Source organism: Tiliqua scincoides, chromosome 3, assembly GCF_035046505.1.
Source record: "Tiliqua scincoides isolate rTilSci1 chromosome 3, rTilSci1.hap2, whole genome shotgun sequence".
Taxonomy (NCBI): domain Eukaryota; kingdom Metazoa; phylum Chordata; class Lepidosauria; order Squamata; family Scincidae; genus Tiliqua; species Tiliqua scincoides.
Window position 1 is genome coordinate 143,939,432 of NC_089823.1, and position 23,909 is coordinate 143,963,340.

Consider the following 23,909-nt stretch of genomic DNA (forward strand, 5'->3'; position numbering starts at 1 on the left):
TCATTGGAGGCCCCGCTCACCTGACTGCATTCATATTGTATCTGTGGCCACCTTGTGCTACTACAACTCCTGTGACTGTGCCCAGTGCAGGACACAGTAAGAGTGGGGATGGCCATCCAGAAAATAAGGGCACAATCCTAACCAGGTCTACTCAGAAGTAAGTCCTATTTTATTCAATGGGGCTTACTCTCAGGAAGGTGTGGTAAAGATTGCAGCCTAAGAGAGACTTGCTCCCAAGAAGATAAATAACTAACACAACTTCCACATGTCTACTAAATGTAAATTAGTATGCTATGCATACTAATTTCATGCTTAAGACCACAGTTAAATGAATCCACCATGTAGAATTATTAAGCTGTTTTATGTAACCACAAATACTCTTCTCTGTGGTTTGTATGCAGTAATTACATGCCAAGCAACCTATAAGTAGCTGAATGTTTATGATCATGATCTCCATGTTTTAGGATTTAGCCATTTAAAGCAGGGGTCTCCAAACCCTGGCCCAGGGGCCAGATGTGGCCCACAGCAAGCCTCTTTCAGGCCCGCGGCCAACCTCTTGCCCCCTCAAAGCCTCTGGCCCACTCAACTGAACATGACCAGAACTGTGCTCTGATTGTGTCTGGAGGGTGTTCTGAGGGCCAAAGAGGTTGAATGAATGAGCCCATTCATTCATTTATTCACTCATCTAAGTTCCATCTCTAATTTATTTATTTAAATTTTATATTTAAATTTTTTTTCTGGCCTTCCACACCACGCCAGATATTTGATGCGGCCCTCTGGCCAAAAGTTTGGAGACCCCTGATTTAAAGTGATCACTTTTTGCTTAAGGGCCATATAAAAAGAAAATATAAACTAGACTATTCAGAGAAGTCTAAATTATCTGGCTATGTTTGGCTGGTTCAGATATGAGTGTTTATCACTTGATCACTACAGCACCAGGGAACGATTTGCATGTGTGAATGAGCCATCACCACAAATTGAACTTCCATATTCCTTCTCATTACCTCAAATACAAAGATTTTCAATGTATTTTTTTTTTGCACATCCTGCTGCAAAACCAAGTACTTATACATGCATAGGACAAAGACCGTGTTCCCTTGATAGAGGAGCAGGTATGCCTCCTCCATCACAATGACATGTGGGAAGCAGAGGCGTAGGCAGGTCATTTGACACCTACCATAAAATTTTGGCACGCCCATAAAATTTTGTCACCCAATACGACATGATTGATTGATTATATTATACTAACTGATTAATTCACATCTTTATATCACCCTTCTTCTAAGCCTCTGGCCTTCCTCTGGCCTTTTTAACATTTCTTAACATTTCTTAATATTTTTTAACATCTGTTTACAGGCCTGATCCTTTTTTAATTTGCTGCGCTATGCTTTTATCTGACTAGTTTTTATCTGACTACTGTTTTTACAATATGTTACAATATGTTTTTTTAATCTGTTTTAAACTATGTTTTTAATAATAATAATAAGAAGAAGAAGAAGAAGAAGAAGAAGCAGAAGCAGCAGCAGCAGCAGCAGCTCAGGGTGGTGCACATGGTTCCTCCTCTTATTTTGTCCTCACAACAACCCTGTGAGGTAGGTGAGACAGAGATAATAATAGTCATGACATGAAATGAATAATAATAAGGGCCAGAAAATAAATGCAATGAATATTTCCCCACAAGCAATGGATGAAATTCTGCATAAAATGGTATATAACATGATGGTATTCATAAAAGCCAAAATTTCCAGAATTTTGGTCAGTGGGAAGATTGTGGGGGATCCAAGCTTGGGGGGGGGAGAAAGGGAGATTGTGGGGGATCCAGGATTGGAGAGGGGGAGAGATTGTGGGGGATCCAGGCTTGGAGGTAGGAAAGATTGTGGGGATCCAGGCTTGGAGGGGGGGAGAAAGGGAGATTGTGGGGGATCCAGGCTTGGAGGGGGGCAGAGTAAGAATAGCACTATCAGGACTCACCCAGCTTTGCAAGTCTAAAAACAAGTAAAAATTCACCTTACAGCTAAAGCCTCTGTTTTATTCTTTGGGGGGGAAGGGGGAGGCTGCCTTCTGGGGCATTTGTTGAGCTCCACTTTCATCAGATTGGGACCATGCAGCTAGCCTTGCACTCTCCTGTGCCCAACTTGACCGGGAACCAAGGCACGCTTGTCTGCTCAGGAGTAAACGCAACCATGTGGCTTCCTTTCGCTTTCCATAGGGCTCAATACATTCCTCAGCTTGGAGGGAGGGACTTCCTTCTTGGGTGTTTTTTGGGGGCTGCTTTCACTGAACAGGAACCATTCTGGTGTCTTTGGATTCCTCTCAGCCTGCCCTTTCCGATGGACTAAAGTAAGTCTGCCTACTCGCGAGTAAACCCGCGATATGGCTCGGTTTCACTTTCCATAGGGCTCCATGTATTTTTGGGTTTCCGGTTTTTTAGACATAACTTTTGATGGAAAGGAGATATTTCACTCTGGTTTTTTGCATTGCATTCAGCTCGAAATTCTGCATCCAACGGTATATGGCATGATGGGGTTACTCCTACCCTTCATGACGTTAGCGATGTTGGGGCATTTGTGGTGTCACCTCCCCCAAGGGTGGTACCCAGGGTGGACCGCCCCCCGCTAGCTACGCCACTGGTGGGAAGATCTTTGGGCCATGTAAAATTTGAGTGTTATGGAGAAGTGTAGGTTATGGAAAACATGAGAAATAAAGTGATATACAATATATCTCATGTCATAAAGTTATAGTCCAAAGTTATAGACCTCTCAAGAGACAGGTTCCAAGCACCATACTGCCCTATGGACCTTGTAAGCATAAGTGATTAAAATGAGAAAGTGTTACTCAGAAACATAACTTCAGTCAAGCAATTTAAGACATTTAATCACATGTCTAAAAGAGTCTCAACTCAATGTCACTGCATTGTTAGTTTACAGTGTACTAAAGAAGGCAACAATTTATTTCTCTATTTACCTCCAGTGGGGGTGAAGTTATAGAGCCAATTTCCATCCTGAGAGATGTTAGTATTTTCTCTTTTATGTTACTTTATTATGCTGAAAACTGTTGTATAGTCTGAACAATTTATGATCTACGATTCACTTGGTCTGTGGAGTGCCATGAAGCTGATGTACTGTTAAATAAAGGGCATTTGTTAAGTTCTACGGGGCTGTTGTAACATTCTGGAATAAAGGATGTTATTTTACAATATATCTGACAGTCCTAGCTTGCATAATACTCTAGTAAAAATCATCATAACATGTGAGTTTGCAGTTATTAGCAGAATTATCTTCTGAATTGATCAGAAGATAATACAGCAGTAAGGATATAGCTACGGCTTCAAATGGCTGCTAAAATTAGAACAGAATTTGTTATTCAAAGTGTTGTGCAGTGTCATCAAGATACTGGGTACAATTAGCCAGAATTATGTATTTTGAAGTCCCACTGATTTAATGGGATAGTATTATTTATTATTAAAATTATTATTATTAATATTAATATTCTCACAACAACCCTATGAAGTTGGTTGGGCTCAAAGGGTAAGGGACTTTAGGCCACTGCAAGAAACAGAGAAAAGTGGAAGCAGCTTCCTACCATGAAGTTCCCACTGGATTAAGGTACTCACACAGCCTTTAGGCAGATACATCACAATGCACATTGTGATGCACCTGCCTAAAGGCATTCAAAGGTGCTCCCATTTGCCTTGCAAGATAAGAATGACTTTGAGCATTCCCATCTGTACTTCAGTGTGGTTGGGGATAACCTATCCTAAAGTCCCATCAGGCTTTGCAGATATTGTTGTACACAACTCTGTCTGAGTTGAAGGCAAGTATTTCTTATTTAGCTACTATAAAATGGATCTTATCCCTTCCCTAATCTCTGCTGTTTCCACTTCAGCCTGAAATATTCATCTTGCAGCTGAATACACAGAGCTGATATTGACTACATCATTCATTCATATACAGTACATGTATATATATGATGAAACACACCCTCCCACCAGTAAGAAAAACCATGGCTGAAGGTGTCCAAAACTGTAATGCAAACAAGAAGTATAATGCCAGCATCTGAGAGGGTGCACAGAGGACAAACCTCCAGAGGTGGGTCTGCAGGTGGCATAATTCTCTTACAAATGTTGTTGGATTTTTTAAAAGTATTTTAAAGTTTTCATCCTCTGTGTAATGGCATTTACTCGCAATCCCTTTACATTTCTTTCTTCTCTCTTGCTGTTCCCTCCACATTGACAACTTCCAGACTGGAAGCTCCTTGGGATCTGGACCTAAATTATTGGTTAACTATGTGTTTGGTTAAGCACCATAAGTAAGATGATGCTGATACTGTATAAATGGTGCTGATAATAGTGGTGTCTATAAGCACAGGTGAGAGCACTCATTTTTTCTGAAAGTTCATTAGAAAATAGCAGCTCCAAAGGAAAACAGTCATGAATGTCATTTGAGTCTTCTGAAAAGTGTTTGGTTTCTTTGCCCTTGACCCTTTTTTACATTTCTTTGGGAGCATTTCACTCCTGCCTCTCAGAATTTCTCAGCCACTTTTCTCAGTCACAATTTCTCCACCCCTTCTTTTTGCATTAGGATTGCCACCTCTCCATGGGAAAAATGTACTTGATTAATTCATTTAGATATATGCAAATTTAATTGGCCACGGTCTATCAATGAAACATAGAAATAAAATTAGACAAGAGGCAAAAACCCCCAGTGATGCAGCAACCCTGTATACATGACACAAATGTACCAAAGCAGGTTGGCTACGGCCTAGATGAGTTGCCATGACAGTGGCAACTACAAAGTTACCTTTCTTCTCATCTGCCATTGCCCTTGTAAAGGCTAACCAAGTGAAGCTGTTTTGGGTTGTAAATGATTCAGGATATCTGAGCTGACTTCACCCATAAATTCAGTCCTTTTCATCCTTTGACATGGGAGCCACAATACAATTAAAGTCGGAAATGTCAGTTGTGTTGCATGGAAAAAGAAGAGCCCAGTTTATTCATGAACAGAAATGGTAATGCTCTTTTTAGACTGTACAACCTGAGATTACAAGGGGGAGGGGCAGAATATGCAAATTTGAATGTTCAGACAAAGCCCAATCCTATCCAACTTTCCAGCGCTGATGCAGTCATGCCAACGCAGTAAGTGTGGAATTCTGCGGGGGGGGGGGGGGAGAAGTCACAAAAGCCTCCTCTAGGTGAAGAAATGTTTATTCCCTTATCTCAGGGCTGCATTGGCACTTAAAAGTTGGATAGGACTGACCCCCTCCCAAACTCTCCATGCACACAGAAAATTAGCCTGTCAAAGAGAAGGGTTCAACCTACACTTCCACCTGGCATGCTCCTTGATTTTTTATTTGGGGGGGGGGAGGGACACATTCAAACATGCCTACCTGCACCTGCAGCCTAAAATAGGATACTTCAGTTAAAGCTTTACATTTCGATTTCACTGAAACATCCCTGACAGTCCTCAGGAAGAATGCAGCTCAAGCTGCTGCTGGCCCTGCCTCTTTTAAAAAAGGCTTCATCCCTAAAAACTCCTTGCATGGGACTGCATAGAGTTTTTCCTCTAAAGCAGGCAGGTATTGATGCCTCTGCTCAGTGTACAGGAACAGCTCCTAGCACTGGAGAATGAGGACAAGAGAGCCCCTTTCATTGATACAGGAAACCTAGCACCTGGTTCTGTGTTTGCTTTGCCTTTGAACATACAGGATAAATGATTAATCACCTGTTTTACTATGCTAAGCTAAATATTCTACTCATCTTTGCATGACAAAAAAATAAAAACAGTAAGGAATAATCTACAGAACATGGTTAGATAACCAGAGACAAAAGAGGACAGGGCTCCGGTGAACTGTTGTATATAGAATAAGAAGCCTTAGCAGGTGCTTAGCAGTCACAGAGGAGTGAGAAAAAGCTGTTACCCAAGCATTAAAGGTACAGGAGTCTTAACAGCCTTTGCATCTGCTCACCCTACCTATGATACATTGGTGAGAATACTGGAGATTGCAGACATTTTAATTAAGGACGCAATCCTAACCCACATAGCTGTGCCAGTGGGGCATGTGCTGCATCCTGCAGTTGGGGGGACAGTCACGGAGGCCTCCTCATGGTCAGGCAATGTTTGTTCCCTTACCTCTGAGTTACATTGCCCTTATGTCAGTGCTGGAAAGTGGGTTAGGATTCTGCCCTAAGTGGCATATTTTCTACTAAGGTCCAAATCCTAACCCACTTTCCAGCATTGGCATAGCTGTGCCAATGGGACGTTTGCTGCATCCTGCAGTTGGGTGGCACTCATAGAAGTCTCCTCAAAGTAAGGGAATGTTTGTTCCCTTACCTCAGAGCTGCATTGCCCTTATGTCATTTATGCCAATAAAGGTCTACTGAACTGAACTGAACTGCCCTTATGTCAGTGCTGGAAAGTGGGTTAGGATTGTGCCCTAAGTCTCAATTGATTAAATAAATATACAGGCTCACTGTAATGAGTACAATTTAGACTGGGTGTTTGGATTTTTTTTGTTTTTATCCTTTTGAGTAATAACCAAACCTCTGAAATAAAATACACACTGAAAAAAGACCAAGCATATTTAACATCAACACATCATCCTCTAAGAACTGAAAAGTTTTGCTATCTTTCCAAACAAAAGTGTTTTTACTTTATCTCAAATTCCTTTCCTGTGCTTCTGAAAAAATAAATGAGCTTTCAGAAGGAATTTTGTTGCAATTAATATGAGAAAATACATTTAAACTTTGTTCTTGCCCTTGGCTACCTCATCTTCAGGGAGTTCCACTTAACCCCTTATAGGTCTTGACTGAAGAAGAAGAAGAAGAAGAAAGTATGCCAGGAGACAACATAATGAAAACTGGACTTGGATATTACAGCCTTGGTTGTGCATGTTAATTTGGCCTGAAACCAAACAGTAGGACATTTGACAGACTTCTCCCCATCTTGCATTATTACAATTCCGTCCTCAAGGGACCACATCTGCCCTGGCCCTTTATTGCATCATTGTGAAACATAGCAGACACAGGAAGTACAACCTACGGGCCAAGCAGACAGAACCCAGATTCATACCTTAGAAGAGCATTTCTCAAACTGTGGGTCAGGATCCACTTGGTGGGTCACAACCCAATATTTGGTGGGTCCCACAGAGCCTCCAATGAAAACAAAGGCAATGGAAAGATCAGATAAGTGCTTCAAGCCCTGAGGTTATTCAAAAATCAGATAGCTGCTAAATGCCCTGCAAGGAGCTAAGCTCCTACAAATTGCAAGATAGCTGCTAATTGCCCTGTAAACAGCTGAGCTCCTACAGTTTACATACTTGTGCAAAAAAAGGGAGGAAAATGTTTGAGCGTCTTTTTTCTGGTTTTTTTTCCCCCAAGTCCATCAATGACAGATAGTGGGGGCAGTTGAAGGTTGGGTCACATAACTAAGCCCCTCAAGCCTTGAGGATATTCATTAGGTCTGCCTCATTACTTGAAAAGGATTGAAGATTTTGCAATTAAATAAATAAATATTATTGTAAATAAATAAATAAAAGTATTATTTCTTTTTAGATCAACTTTTATTTAAATCTTGTAAACCTAGGTGGATCCCAATAGAGTGTCATTTTAAAAAGTGGGTCCTGGTGCTGAAAGGTTTGAGAACCACTGTCTTAAGGAATTCTTCCCATTCATTCCCATTAGAGAATAAGGTCTCATTCTATATACCTTGAATTAGGCAAATGCCTGTCCTTATGGCGGGAACAGGGCCTTTTCTGTAATCCATCCGCTGATGCAATCTGCTCTCCAGGTGAGTCTGCCAAGTAACTTCATTGATCTTATTTTCATAGCATGTTAATACATTGAACTGGTTCTCATAACATGTTAATGTATTTTTCATTAGGAAGACAGTTACCCATGTTTCTAAAATGAATAAGATTAATAACTCTGCTAACTGGGTAAGAGGCACTTTTTCAAGTGGATGCTCCTCTTTTATTTAGCAGAGGGAGAGTAACTGGCCCTCCTCCCCCCCAGCAGTCTTTTCTAGTGGCTATCTGCTGGTGCTCTTTCACATCTTTTTAGATTGTGAGTCCTTTTGGGATGGAGAGCCATTAGTTATTTGATTTTTTTCAGTAAACCGCTTTGTGAACTTTTTGTTGAAAAGCGGTATATAAATACTGTTAATAGTAATTATTCAATTAAGGACGTGGCTTAGTTGCTACTCCCCCATGGTACCATCTCAAACCAGCAGTGGACCTCCCCAGCCCCGCGCCTGGGACAAAGGTCCACAATGGAGCCCCCGTGTGGGCTGTTGCTGCCCCTCCCCCCCACAAAAATCGACCCCCATACTCATCTGAGGCTCACGCAGCCTCACACGACCTTAGCCTGCATTGGTGAAATCTCTATGAGGTTCTCTGAAGCTTTAAACTGTGCTTCCAGAAAACCAGAAGCACAGTTTCCGATCCTGTCAGGAGCCTCAGAGAGGCTTCTGCAGGGTCCTAGTGGCTCGCGCCTAGGGCATTTGCCCCATTGGACCTAATGGCAGGACCACAACTGACTCAAACTACTCTGATAACTGAATGCTGAGCTCACACGGGAGAAATTGAGGTCAAGATTACCTCAAACATCAGGACTGTCCAGTCCTCAGGGAGGCTTCTATCCTATTCCATCCCTGTTCATGACCTTCATTGTTCCAACAAGTGGAACATAAATATGTACTGACATACATACTGTTTAAACAAGGAGGTTCTAATAAGCAGAGCAATCAGTAGAAGAACCCTTTTCTTATAGTAAACTCTGCCACCCAGCTAGTTTCCTGCTATCAATAAACAAAAAGGAGTGAAGGCAAAGACTTTAAAAAACTTTACTCACAGTTTACAATCATATGCATCTTCCAAGGTATCAGAGGTTTCTACAGCTTAGGGAACAGAGAGCCCTGAATGCTATTCTCTTTGTGTGGAAGAAAGAGTTCTCTTCAGCATTGCATGCCTACCATTCAGGGTCAGAGATCAGGAGCCAGGATTTTGCTCCCACCATGGTCAGGAAGGGAGAGACACAGACATGTGGGAGAAGGAAGGGAGGAGTTACATTAAGGGTGCACCTCCTACTGGTACCACACAGGACAGGGTCACAATATACTGACCTCCAAAATCCTGCAGGTGGTGTTGCACCTATATTTCACAAACTCTACATGTGTAGATGCTGCTGTACAACACATTATATCCAATGCACATAGACAAGCTAGATCTGAGGGTCAGAGCAGAGCCCAGGAGCAGACGTGCTTGATTTTGCTGTCCTACACCATACTGAATATATGCACGTTAACCACTTCAGTTTACCAACTGAACATAAAAATGGCAACTTAACATAGCTCATTAATTTAGTTAGCATTTATGAGAACTTTATTTTAGAAGTGCATCCTAATATGGAAAAGGCCCCCATGAGATAATTTTACCATCTTTTTGGTGAGGCAAATATTTGATTTGAATGTGCCATCATGGCAAATATTAATCAGAGTCAGAAACTCAGGTTTGGTTTCAATATCCAGCTTAATGGAAGTGAAGCCAGTTAGCATTAATCATGATTCAAGTCAGTTCTGACATAAATCTTAACCAGTTATGGCCAGCAAAGGAATTTGGGGCAGAGAAGGAAAGAGCCACACAATCCAACCAGATCCCTTAACTATGGTTAAGAGACCAGGAGTACTGCACAAGACTCAGGGCCCAATCCTATCCAATTTTCCAGCACTGGCGCAGTGCAGCCCTGAGATAAGGGAACAAATGTTCCCATACCTTGAGGATGTCTTTGTGACTGCCTCCCCACCACAGGATGAAGAGCGCACCCCATTGGCACAACTGCACTGGAAAATTGGATAAGATTGAGCCCTCAGTCTGTAGTGGAAACTGTTACCGTATTGTGACAAACTCTAATGGTTTTTAATGGTTTTTAATGGTTTTCTTTTCGATGTTAAAAGCCACATCTTCAGCATGCACTGTTTCATTCAGCCAATATATTCACCACAAAGGTGACATGATACAATGCCTTATAAAAATATAAGAGTGGATTTGTTTGACAGAAACATGTGTATAGGACTGCAGCCAAAATCAGGTTAGCAATATGATGGCTTGATAGGGCTTATTTGGTTCTCAGGCTATAATGCAGTATGGTTATAGCACTGGAACCAAAGAAGCTCTTTAAAAACATTGCACTGTGGTTATTCTTTTGGCCATAAACAGCAATGTCTCAGAGGGTGGATTGAAAATGTAACCCTGCTCCGGCAAGGATTCTGCTTCCCGTTTCAGGTTAGGACACAATGATCCAAAGGAACTGCGGGTGGGAGCAATGTTCACATTACAGTTGGCCGTTTTGCACCTGTTGAAGGGATAAATAAAGCAACTCCTTCTAGTTTTGGTTTCATTCGCTGCCAGCCCCTTGAGGAGCAGAGGAATGGATACTGCATCTCCTTGGCCCATCAGAGTGCAAAGCCTACTTCAAGTGTCATGCAAGCAAGGATCACTATTGCTTGCACACTATTCCGCTCAGACATTGTGACAAGTGTGTTTTTCTTTGTTACCCCTTGGAACAGCTATGCTGAAGTTACAGCCCAGCAAGGTTTGTCAACTTTTTTCTGGCCCTGAGCCTGCTTTCAAGATACATACATGTGCGCACGCACATTTCCATTAGCACCACAGAAGAGACAGCAAAGGCTCTGTCCCCTCTCAAAGTACTATTTAGAATGAAGGAACACAGAGTAGAAGTACACATTTAACATAAATGTGTACTTCTACTCTGTATTCTTTCATTCTAAATAGTACAGCACTATACAGATGAAAACAGAGGCACTCGTGTGTGCTTCAAACACTCCTTTTTCACATCAAAAAGACCGGTGCCTGAGTTTGACCCTCAGGCACCGGTCTTTTTGATGTGAAAAAGGAGTGTTTGAAGCACACACGAGTGCCTCTTTTTTCATCTGTAAAGCACTGTACATGTGGCAAAGGAAGATGCAGAACCAGAAACTGAAGGAAAACATGGCAATCGTATACCCCAAAACTAGGAAACAAGTTCACATGCGTCATGCAGCACTAACTTTGCACATAAGCTTCCACAGTATGGGGGAGAAATTGCACTGGGACCTGGATGAGTTTTTTTATTTTGACAATGGAGGAAGATGAATTTAAGACCAATTCACATAATGGTGTCTACTCAAGTTTATCAGGAGTATATTGGTGCTGCTGTGAAGCATGCAATGCAGCACCTGTCACACTGAGGGCACAATCCTAACCAATTTTCCAGTGCAGAGGTAAGGGCAATGCATCTCTAAGGTAAGGGAACAAACATTCCCTTACTTGGAGGAGGCCTCTGTGACTGTCCCCCACAACTGCAGGATGTAGCACATGCCCCATTGGCATAACTATGTCAGAGCTGGAAACTTGGTTAGGATTTGGGCCTGAGGCTGTTTGTGAGAAACAACACCTCCACAGGGGACTAGGCCTGCAGCCACTGAGATGCATGTAAATCATATTTGTTTCAAATTGTGTATCTGCCCCTCCCATTAACACTGATAGGCATCACATTCTGAAGGCAGGTGAGAAATTGCAGGCCATTAAGGACGATCAAAGTTCTTTTGTAAAGAGGAAAGCAACCATTCTGACTCCCATGGGACTTGTAACTGTCCTTTGCCAGTTTCTCCTGGCAGTTATCTTGGTGGGGAAACGGATTTGGGTGAGTCTTTGAGGAAGAGGATTAGCAAACTATCTGGTCTTCTGTGGCTAGCCTTTCCATTGTTCTAAAATCAAGGAAGTTCAATGTAAGACCCTTGGAATGCCATACATGACCCCAGCTAAACTTCACTTAATTCATCCAAAATAATCTGCTGTGTAGGAAAACATGTGATGTAATAGGCCCCCTTTTCTATCTTTTACCTACTGTTCAGCAGTTTTACAAAACTAGCAGGTTAGCATAATTTGCATGCAAGATCTAGTGTTGATCATACATTTTCCACATCTCTATTTCTAAAAATGATCCTGGCTGCTTTATACAGTTATCAATATTTATTTTCCTGTGAAAAACAGCCCCAACCCCACCAAAAATCCATAGATGGAAAAAATTTGAGAATGTACAGTTATGTACAAATCAATTCAACAAGTACACAAGGCTAGGAACTGTGACTTCCAATGAAATGACTGTCTGGTTCCCTTCTATATCTTATTGAAGCTCTTCACCAAAGTAAGCACATATCTCCTAAATGCAAATGTATATATTTTTAACCTGCCACAGTTAGTGTAACTCTCCTTTTTCTTGTTCACAATCTACAGACCTCACTTGCCTGATAATACCTGTAAAATTTGTTTTTTTCTTATTATGCCAGAATGCATAATACACATTATTTTAGGATTTGTTATTTTTCTATATGTAGCTGTATTTTTTACTGCATGCTTTATCTTTAGCTATATTTTACCTTGTTTTTGGAAAAAAGAAAAATGTGCTTAATAATGTTCATGTTAAATCACACATCAAGTTTGCTCCTTGACACAGCCAAACTCATAATATTTTACAACATACACTATGCTCAGAGAGCTAGTGAGCCCTGCTGGCTTTTCGCATGACCTCAATACTCCCGTTTCTGCAAATTGTAGGGGCAACTGTAACGGATGGGCAAACTGTCCTTCAGGATAGTCCTGTCTACTACTACTGCTCTCCACATTGAGATACCATGAGACCCTAACCTCAAAGGTTATTTGAACACATTTTCAAAACTTCTACAAACCATTCTTAACGCAGTAGTCAGGAACTGGCAGTCCACTTCAGACTCTGGGGTTACAAGATGTACATTGAACATTCTGGATTACTTGCCTTACACATGCATTCCAGGGGTGTGAAGCAAGCACTGCATTAGTTCCCGAACAAAATACCTTCCTACATTACAGATGATTTTAAATATAGAACATCATGCCATGGACAGGCTTTAGAATGGTAGATGTGCAATGTGGGGCAGGTAAAGATTATGTCGTGCTTTTCCATTGTCATATTATGTGATGTGTGGACACAGAGTAACTGCAGCCCATGCTGGCTGTACATCAAAGAGCTATAGGCTGTTAAAATACATTAGGAGCCTTGAGCAGATGGCCTTTTAAAAGAAAAGGGTTTAGGTCAGTATTTAGGTCAGCCGTGATGGCCAACCAGCACCAGTTAAGTGGCGAAGCCAAAATAGCCCAACAATTGCCATTTGTCCTCCAAGCATGGGAGGCAAGATAACATAGCTTCAAAACCATGAAAGGCAGAGTTATTTCCAAATCCACCAGCTGCCCAAAGTCACACATCAGCATTTGTGGAATGACGCTGAACAATGCACAAGAATCAGTCAAGACAAGAGGTATTTATTCTCAGCATTTTGACAAAGGCTATTATTGACAAAGGTGTTAACTAACTCTAGTAATACAAGGCATGGGCAAATCAGAAGGAAATTCTGCCTCAGTTCGGCCAGTATCTTGATATGAGACTGCCTGGGAGCCCCATCAAAATCACAGAAATTCCTCAAGGAAGAATGTTAATGATTTTAAATAAAATTCCAAGTTTACTAATTTACATCAATGGTAAATTTGGTGCATTGACTTTTATGAAAAGGGAAAATATGGAAAATACTAGTTATGGAGGAAGTCTGGCAAACAAAGGGCAACACTTTCAATTTTCATGGATATTATTATTTAATGAACGTTTCTCGATATTGGTGCAGCATGCAAGTTATGAGAAGCAAAAGAGGTCATTCATGATTATTTTTATCAAAGAGACTGGAAAAATAGATGTGATTTAATCTCATGTGTTAGAAATGGCACAAACACTGCTGAAATAGGAGTAGCATATTCTGTATCTGAACCAAAAGAAGTTACAGTTGATCTCCTTCCACAGAGGATATTTATCAGCATTAAACAATGCAAGCAAGAATGAAAACTGCAAAAGATCACTGTTCCCATGACAATATCCACCCCCTTTTTTTGATACTGACATTTGTACTGTTTGTACTGTTTCCACAGTGCTGAAGCCACTGCATGAGCTTACCATGACATCAAGTTTGCATGGTTTACAAAAACACTACACTCAGAGGCATACTGCCCCTGTAGTGTAACTTGGCGCATGCCATGGGCATCATTAAAGGGGGGCAGAGCATGTGCTCCACTTCCCTGTCAGGAAGCAGTTGGGGTGCAAGCGCACTGATGGAGTCATGACGCTGCATGGCATCATGATGTCAGGCGTTGTCTTGGGCACCAGAAGCCCTAGGTATGCCACTGACTACACTAGAGAGCTGGTGTAACAATGCAGTTACGGCTTGAGTCCCAAATTCAAAGCCCACCTCAACCATGAACTGATTTTGTGGTCCTAAAAACTCTAACGCAGCCCCCAACACCCTCTTTCCTATCCAATATAGGAATAATACTATACTAACTTGCAGGGCTGTCATAGGGATTATTGAGATAACATATGCAGAATCCTTGGAACAATATAAATAGAACAAAATGCAATACAATTCTTATCATAAACATTTCACTTGATGTTGGCAATGAGAAAGGGCATCCACATTTACCTGGAGTACATCTAATGTCATTGACCATGCAAATGGAGTCTCCCCTCCTGCCATCAGCAAGAAAACAAAGAATCTCTTATAATATGTAGGCAGCATAGGCAAGTAGCATCCCTATCCTCACATAGAGCTTCTGGTCTTCCAACTGGACAGACAGCATATTTGTCCAAGGTGGGGGCCTACTGACCTGCCATGCTGCTATCTTCTAAGTACACAGAAAGCCAATTGAGAGGAAGACCTTAAGGGAGAAGGGCTCAAGCTCATCAGAATTTTGAAATCCCTGCATACAAGCAGTTCACTTTGGTCTTTGTGGTTATACATTTCTAAAGGCTAAAACAAATCTCAAAGACTTCGACTTCACTCAGAATATGCTTAAAAGAACAACTCTAGCAACTTATGATCAAATCAGGTTATGCCACAATGAACTCCAAAAAGGCAACAGATTAAAAGGAACATTCAGCTGAGCCCAAAAGTGGCAGCTGTGTTCAGTTCCCCTCCCCTGTAAGATCTACTTCAACTTACCCAGTGTTCCAACTTAATAATAATTCCCCTGTCCTCAAAGCAGTGGCTACTGCTAGAGTGGGCAGGGAACCATATATGATACTAGGGGCTAAATTACACTAGATATTCAGGAACAGCAGGACTCAACATAGGGCAACCACTTTGATCAACATCCAAGTGTTCTTTGTAATGTAGCATTTTTTCCTTAGCTTAGGGCTGATTTTCAGAGGCACTTCTTGAGACTCGCACCGTCTTCCAAAAAGATACAAATCTGCAAAACCACGTTTAAGTGGCAGTTGACAGCATTCTAAATTTTTGTCATATTGAAAATCCACAAATCAAGAAAACCATATTTTGTGCCTCCACACTTTCCTTAACTGTCCTTTTTTAATGTCCTCAGGCCACTGACAAAGGAAAGGAGACCTTGGAAAACTGCATGCTTTAAAATTCCCTAAAAAACAATGGTGGGAAAAGCAGGCATATACATGAAATGAAAGAGCGTTGTTCCACTGAGTGCTAGTTCTGACACCCAACCCTATTCTTGGAAGGAGTTGCTTGGGATTCTGCCTCTGGGTCACTCAAGACATACAAAAGGGCTGTTTAGCTCAACAGGGCTATTTAGCTTCTGCATGCAGAAGATCCCAGGTTCAATCTCCAGGTACGGCTAGAACAAGATTCTTGTCTGAAACCCTGGAGAGTTGGTGTACACAGTTGTCAGGGACTAGTTGGACCAATGGGCTAACTCAGTATAAAGCAGTTTCATCAGCTAGGCAGGACTCCTCTGAAAGCCCAACTTGGCCCAGAAGTTTCCAGCTAGTGTAACCTACCACCTCTTTAACAACTGTCTATATACCATCCTTGGGAGTGTGCTTTTTCTATAGAATTGGAAAGATCCTCCAAGAAGAGCACCATTCCTTCTGAGTCAAGGCTCCACAAACAATGTGTTGTGTTGACTGCAGTACTATTTGTTAATGTTACAAGGTTACACCCACCATTAATCCTGGCTTCTGTCATTTTTGATCTGCCCCATGGACAACATTTTGTGAACTCACTGGGACTCTAAAGAAAGGGGGCTGTGCTGTGTTTGCAGACAACTACCAATAATACAGTTGAAAGAAGATATTAAAAATATTTTCACACCTGCTTGCTAAAAGAAAAAATATTCAGTTCCAGAATTCCAGGCACAGGATGCTACATGCAGGGTGACCTTAAAATCCCATATGCCTGCCTGCTTCTACTTACTTACAGCCACCCCTTGGTCACTTATTTTTAGATAAATGACAAGGCGTTAAGCACAATGCTCCATTTCATAGGATCCCAAAGTTATGTCTTCACCTGTCATCCCTCTGATTGACTGGGACTCCTGCACTGCATGCTTTTGAAGACTCCACAGAGATCTGATCACCTGGATCTTCTAGAATAGAATAACTGATAGTACCTCCAATTCCAGCAATTAAAAACAAACATAGTTACCTAGATACTTGATTCATTTCAGCCAATCGCAAGACATTCGGCTATTATAGATGTTATTTATGTAAGTTTTAATATATTGTAGAGCAGATGGTAAATACTTTTATATTGTGCCATATAATGTGGAATGTATGGATACTGTGACATAAGGATAAACAGTGCTTTTTTTGTAAATAAAAAGGTGCAGGAACTCACAACTTGTTAATCTTTTATTTATTTATTTATTTATTTATTTATTTAAACCATTTTTTATTGGAGAAATAAAATATTTTTATGTGTTTCTCCCCTAAAGATGAACTTACTTCTGAGCAGACATGCTTAGGATTGGGCTGTCAATCTCCACATCCCCTTCCCCCAAGCTATTTTTTCTACACATGGGGAAAAATACTGTACAGATGCACTTGTAGCATGTAGTATGTAGTGTGGCACTACTTCGAGGAGAGGAAGCAGTGAATGGATTCTGAAAAATGGCTTACATGAGTTCCATGTAGTAAAATTACTCTAAGCAACTGTGGGAGTAAGAACAAAAAAAGAATTCTTACATGAGAGGGGTCCTTAGGTGCACATAGAAACAGCTACGTTTGCAAACAAGCGATTAAATATGGTTTAATTCAGGTATCAGAATACTCTGGTCTTTGGGAAGGCGCTTGGCATGCAATTGTGTGTCCTCTGCTGCCCTGAGCTGCTGCTGTGCATTGCTGGAGAGGAGCTGCAAACGCTGGCTGGCGGAGGGCATGCTTGTGCGGGAAGGACGAGGAGGATCTCTGGCAAGGCTGGACAGCACATTGTACACACGTAGAATCCTTTTTCACCTGCCCTTAGCATGTGAAAACGGGTGCAGATATATATCTCTGCCAGGATTAAGAGCCCAATCCTAGGTATGTCTACTCTGAAATAAGTCTTGTTCTAGTCAATGGAGCTTACTCCCAGAAAGTGCCTAGGATTGCAGCCTAAGAGCCCAATCCTATGCATGTCTACTCAGAAGTCCACTTTAGTAAATGGGGCTTACTGTGGATAGGATGGCAGCCTCAGGGCCCAATCCTGTGCCTGTCTACTCAGAAGTCAGTCCCACTAGAGGCAGTGGGGCTTCCTCCCAGGAAAGTGTGGAGAGGACTGCAGCCTCAGAGTCCTTCCTCTGCCTGTCTACTCAGAAGTCAGTCCCACTAGAGGCAGTGGGGCTTCCTCCCAGGAAAGTGTGGACAGGACTGCAGCCACAGAGCCCTTCCTCTGCCTGTCTACTCAGGCTGCAAGGCTATGACACTTTCCCGGGAGCAAGCTCCATTGAACACAGTGGAACTTACTTCTGAGTAGACATGCTTGGGCTCTCAGGCTGCATGGCTATGCACCCTTTCCCAGGAGCAAGCCCCATTGAGCACAATGAGACATACTTCTGAGTAGACACACCTAGGCTCGTGCTGCAGATTGGCATGGGGCTGCACCAGCCGGTTTCCTTCCCCTCCTCCTCCACCAAGCCAGTACCTGGGCGTTCCATGGGTGCCGCAGCCCATCTCCCTGGCTGGCTAGCTGGCTGTCCGTCCTCCTCCTTGGCATCAGCACGTGTCCCCCGCGCCCTCCACCAGCTTGGAAGCTGCGCTGGGAAGCAGAGTGCGGGGGGAGGGGAAGCGGGCTGGGCTCAGGCGAGAGCTTGGAGGTGAGGGCAGGAGGGGGTCGTTGTGTGGTCAGGCAGGGGCCAGGCGCCCACCCACCCTGCACCCCCCAGCACCCACCCAGCAAATGCCTCTATTTTGCTCCCCCCTCCTGGAATGCCTCCAAAGGGGAGGGGCCCCTGCAAAAAGGTGCCGGAACTCCGTCCCCCCGCGTTCCATTAGAAAAAAAGCCCTGAGGATAAACAATATCAGGTGATAAATGGATTTTTCCCCCTCAATAGTAATGATGTTTTAATGGTGTGCAACTAACATATTGTTAAGAAAATGGCCATCTCGCTGCATTGTAACTCGATGCACTTTTTCCAGAAAGAATAAGGTAAAGGATGAACATTTAAATCAATAGACATAAACGCAGATGTTTAACAATGTGCGTTTTTTTTTAATAAGTCAAGCAGCTCATATGAAGCATGCCTGGGAAGAAGGTAAGAATGAACCAGCATTTCATCTGCTAGTTATGTGCATCTGTCATGTATACTACAAGGCTGGGAGCACATGTGAAGAACCCACTGTAACCCAACCCTTTTTAGATTATGTCTTTCCTCACTCTAACTTTACCCATTTTTCATCCTGCTTTTTAATCTGAAAAAAATGAATTAAAAAGAAAGTTTCAAAAAAAAAATTATATACCGATGAGCCATCATAGGATGTGTTTTTTGTTAAAAACAAACAGATACCACATTTTTCAGCCTCACCCTTTAACAGAGGTGTACAATCTTCTACATGTGAAGATTGGACTTAATGTTAAACCCATTCACATAAAAATTTTCAGCCCTTGATGTCTCATTACTTGATGACTTAGCCAAATGTGTAAACTGTTTTCATTAAAAGATGACATCAACTGAGGGCCCAATCCTATCCAACTTTTGAGCCCCAGTGTAGTCACAATACAACCCCATGGTAAGGTAACACATGTTCCCATACCTTGAGAAGGCCCCAGTGACTGCCTCTCCATCACAGGATGCAGCACACACCCCACAGGCACAACTACACCAGCACTGGTACACCAGCTCCAGAAAACTGGATAGGACTGGGCCCCAAGTTGACACTTAGTGTAAGTAAGTGTAAGGTCATGCACATTGGGGCAAAAAATCAAAACTTTACATATAGGCTGATGGGTTCTGAGCTGTCTGTGACAGATCAGGAGAGAGATTTTGGGGTGGTGGTGTACAGGTCAATAAAGTGTCAACCCAATGTTATTTCCGGCCCTCCCCAGTGCCCAGTTTAAAGTACTTCTGTTTCAGGCATATCAAGATAAAGATCCTCCTGGCTTTGCAAGTGCAAAATAGAAAACTTTCCCCTTACCAGTTGAAGCCTCTTTTTTTATCCTTTTTAGTGGGGGGAGAAGGCTGCCTTCTGGAGCATTTGTTGCACTCCAGCTCCATCAGATCGGGACCATTATGGTGTCCTCACATTCCCCTTTGCCTGGCCTGACCACCAGCCAAGGCTCGTCTGCCTACTCGCGAGTAAACGCGACCATGAGGCTGCTTCACTTTCCATAGGGCTGGGAGGAAGGGACCTCCTTCTCCCTTTTGTGTTTTTGGGGGCTGCATTTCTTGGATCGGGACCATTCTGGTGTCATTGGATTCCTCTCCGCCTGCCCTTTCCGACGGACTATGGCAAGTACGCCTACTCGCGTAGGCACGATACGGCTCACTTTCACTTTCCATAGGACTCCATGCATTTTTTCCTTCTGGTTTTTTGGCCATAACTTTTGAAGGAAAGGAGCAATTTCAATTCGGTTTTTTGCATTGCACTCCACTGGACATTCCGCATCCAACAGTGTATGGCACGATGGGGTAGCTTCGAAAGCCACAAAGTTAGCACATCCTCCCACCAGGGCACGTCACCCCCCATGCATCACCCTGTGTGCCCCCCCCCAGCGACACCAGTGACCCTAACCGTTGTGTTGGATTCCAGTTGGCCCATTCATAAATGCTCACAATGCTACAGTCATTTACATCATTTTATGTCATTTATGTATGAGTACAGGTATTTTCCTCTCTGTCCTTAACTATTTCAGCTCAAATACCACTTTCCTGAGTGGTTAATTAAGCCGGAGGCCAGTAATTTACTCAATGCCACCAATGAGTTAACTATAATGACCTACACTTGGGCCTCCTTTACTTAATTCCATACTTTATCCTCTTTGCAGTAGACCAGGTGGTGAATATTGTACAAAAGCACTTGAATATGAACAGCATCTCCAAAAGGCCAGAAATTAGTTAATATGTACTGGATAGCAAATGTTCTTTGCAATTTTAGTTATAAAAGCTATTCCTGGCACACAATGTCATGGCTCAACTTTTATTTGCAGTAAAAGTGTGATATGACAGAAACCACATAAAACCTCATTCCTGATTAAAAGAGACTTCTTGTTCCTTTGTAACACTTTTATACGCTGATATATAAAAGTGAATTAGGACAGTATTGAACATTATAGTCCTTTGATATCATCAGCCAAACCCATATGTTCAAAAACAATAGCTTCCAGGCGTCTCTTATTCCCTATTTCCCTGTGAGGAAAGAATCCATTTTTGTGTACAAAGAATGCAGGAAATAATGAAAAAATGCACAAAAGTGCTTAGAGAAAAGGTACATAAAAATTTAAAAAGATAATGAATTGAAAAGCTTATGTAAATTTTCTTATAGAATTGTTAAGCCAAACACATTCATTTACAAGAAGAGAAAAATGAATCTGACCGCAATAATAAATTCAAGAATTGATTCTCATAAATAGCCAATTCCATTCTTGCTTGATTGTTAGATGCTATTGAAACAGTACCCATTTCAGCATTAACCTTATTTTGACATGAATATTAAAAATAGTTTTAAACTACACACTTTTTCTGACACTAGCACAGTATATCTTGCAAAATATTGAGCACAAGACCTTCAGAAGGAATCAAAGAGACTCATTATTCTAGCTACCTCACCTCTGTGCTCAGGGGTGCTCAGTGCCCAGAAAACTACTATGTGAGGGACAAAGATTGTATGCCAGCTGCTTCCCTGATATGCTCTGCAGGCATTCAAGTGTATGCAATCCCACACCTAGCCTTCTGCCCTTGACTGCTCAAGAGAGTATCTGCACTTTCAGCTCCAGCAACTGATCGCAAGGACCCTGGAATGAAGCCACACATCAAGTTTCCATTTGCTTATGGCTGCCTGTCTGACCTGAACAAGATGTTCCATCTAGGAATATATATTCCAATTTAATATATTTTTCTTCATGGAAGGCAACCCATGGAGGAATACACAAGAAAAAAATCTTTCTTTGACTTTTTTCTCTTTAAAAGTCTTTAAAATGACTCTTGTTTGCAGAATTCAAAAGGGTTTTTTCATTCTAAAGCCTTTTGAAAAGAGTCATAAGCAACCATAGTTTAGAACCTAGCCTCCTTCCTTCAAATCTTCCCTACAAAATCTTCACAGATTTTCAGTTCTAGGGTGATGTTTTTCAGGCACACCCCATCATGGGTGTTCCTCAGTGGCAGAAAAATGTCACAGGGTAAGTGTATGCATCTTGATCATTCAAAATTAAGCAACAAAATAGTGTGATGGGGAAGGAAAGTCTGCCTGACAGGAGAGGGCCAAGCATACATAAAGGAGCAGGCATAAGAAAAAGAGCTTTTATATGTTGAATATTGAAGGACTTCAAACTCCTGTACTGGATGCCTGAACTCACAACTGTTGCAAACAATTCACAAGAGTCTTTCTTTTCAAAAGAAAGGACCTATGTTTTCACAAATGACTGAGGACGACATCAGTTTGGGGAAGAGATTTAAACATTCAGGCAGTCACACTTGTCTGCAATTTTTTTTTTTTAAGATATGGTCCAATTGTCTGTTCTCTTGCTACGTTTAAAGGTTTTGGAGTAAGCAACTTCACTATTTTTTGTTTTTACACTTTAGGCCATTTAAAACCTAGGGTTTAGAATTCACTTACCCAGCTCATCACTGTTCATAGTGAGAACATGAGTGGGCCTCAGGCTCAGAAGCTTCCTCCCCACTCCTCTCCCTCAATATTGAACGTAGTAGAACAGTGGTTCTCAAACTTTTCGCACTGGGACCCACTTTTTAGAACATGAATCTGTTGGGATCCACTGGAAGTGATGTCGTGACTGGAAGTGACATCATCAAGCAGGAAGGGTTTCAACAATCCTAGGCTGCAATCCTATCCACACTTAACCAGGAGCAAGCCCCATTGACTAACATTGTTAAAAGCATATACAGAGTAGCCTGTAATTTAAAAGTACAGATCTGTAACATTTCCCCAAATGCAGTCACATACCACAATAGCATCAAGTCTAATATATTAAAATTAAAATATTGAAATGAATGGGGAACCGCCTGAAATTGTGAAATTTGCTGAAATTGGCTTGTGACCCACCCAGTGGGTCCTGACCCACAGTTTGAGAAACACTGTAGTAGAACATTCAAAACCAAGAATAAAAATGAAAGATCTCCTGGTTCAGGTGCTCACTTTTACAGGTGATGAGAAGTGCAGGGGCGGGGTTTTGAGGTTATGCACAAGCCTGAGGCCTACTCCTGTTCTCATCAGACACAGAGGTGAGGCAGACAACAAACAACCAAACAGCTCTTTGGCTCTGTTATGATTCCCAGGTCTGGCAAAGCAGCTGGCTACATGTGCCCCACAACATGTAGGAAGAAATAGAAAGCTATAGGATAGCAAAAACTGCCAAGTAAGAGAAGCCAGTGCCAGACCCTCTTCTGTAGAAACAGGACTGTAAAAGAGAGAATACAGTTCTCGAGAATTTATGGCAGTTATTACGCCACTGCAAAACTATGTTCCTCTGCCATCTTGAAGCTCAGCGTTTATAAATCAACCTAAGTAATTAAAGTTTGCATAATTCCTTTGTTTCTGAGTCTCTAGATTAGTGAGGAACTTCCTGCACATGTTCATATGCAAGCAGTTAGAAATCAAAGGTTTTGCAGTGCCTCAGTTCTTTTAGGAAACAGATGGCCTCCGAAGAGATGCAGTCCTCTGGTTAGCCTTACAGTAGCTTTTAGAGAAAGAGGAAAATGGCAATGTAATAAATTAAGTGGTCAATGCTAATTATACTGGTTAATTAATTATTAAGCAATGCATTACTTGGAGCAGAAAATATAATGCAAGGTATCATTTTCTGCACTACAGAGCCATCTCTGTCTCATTCAATTGGAATGAAGTTTACTGTAAAATTCAATCCTTTTTTTCCCCATTGTCTTTCTTAGGGAATTCAAACAGACATCTTTTTCAGATTCTATAAATATTTTGGTTGTCTTTTACACTGATCATTGGCAACCATAACAATTACAAATCATTTTGAATAAAGCTAGATTGTGATGCTGACTAAAGGCAGGAAACAAATGTGACAGAGAGGTTTTGCAAGTATTTTCCTGGAGATGTCATTTGGCAATGCTCAGATCCTTTCCTTCCCATTCCAATCAGACCATATTGATGTGGCCTTTTATTCTGCAGGATAGTGTTATCCACAATGGAGTCCTTTTATCACATTTACTGTACTTTTGTACACATAAATATTTTGAGGGAGAGCAAAAGGAAAGATGGGTTTCTAACAGACAATGAATACACTGTTCATAGACAGGTTGTCTAGGTTTTCTGTGAATTAGGAAAGGTACAAGAAGAGCATACAACGCTTCTCCAGGATTTCTCATCATCCCTTCTTACGTCCAACCCCACACACCTCGTCATTCTTTTTCATCCA

General features: G+C 41.7%; 1 protein-coding gene across 22 annotated transcripts in view; it reads right to left on the bottom strand.

Moving 5' to 3' along the window:
- LDB3 (LIM domain binding 3) overlaps positions 1–23,909 on the bottom strand; it is a 192,488-nt gene that overhangs the window by 151,072 nt on the left and 17,507 nt on the right. The window lies entirely within an intron of this gene.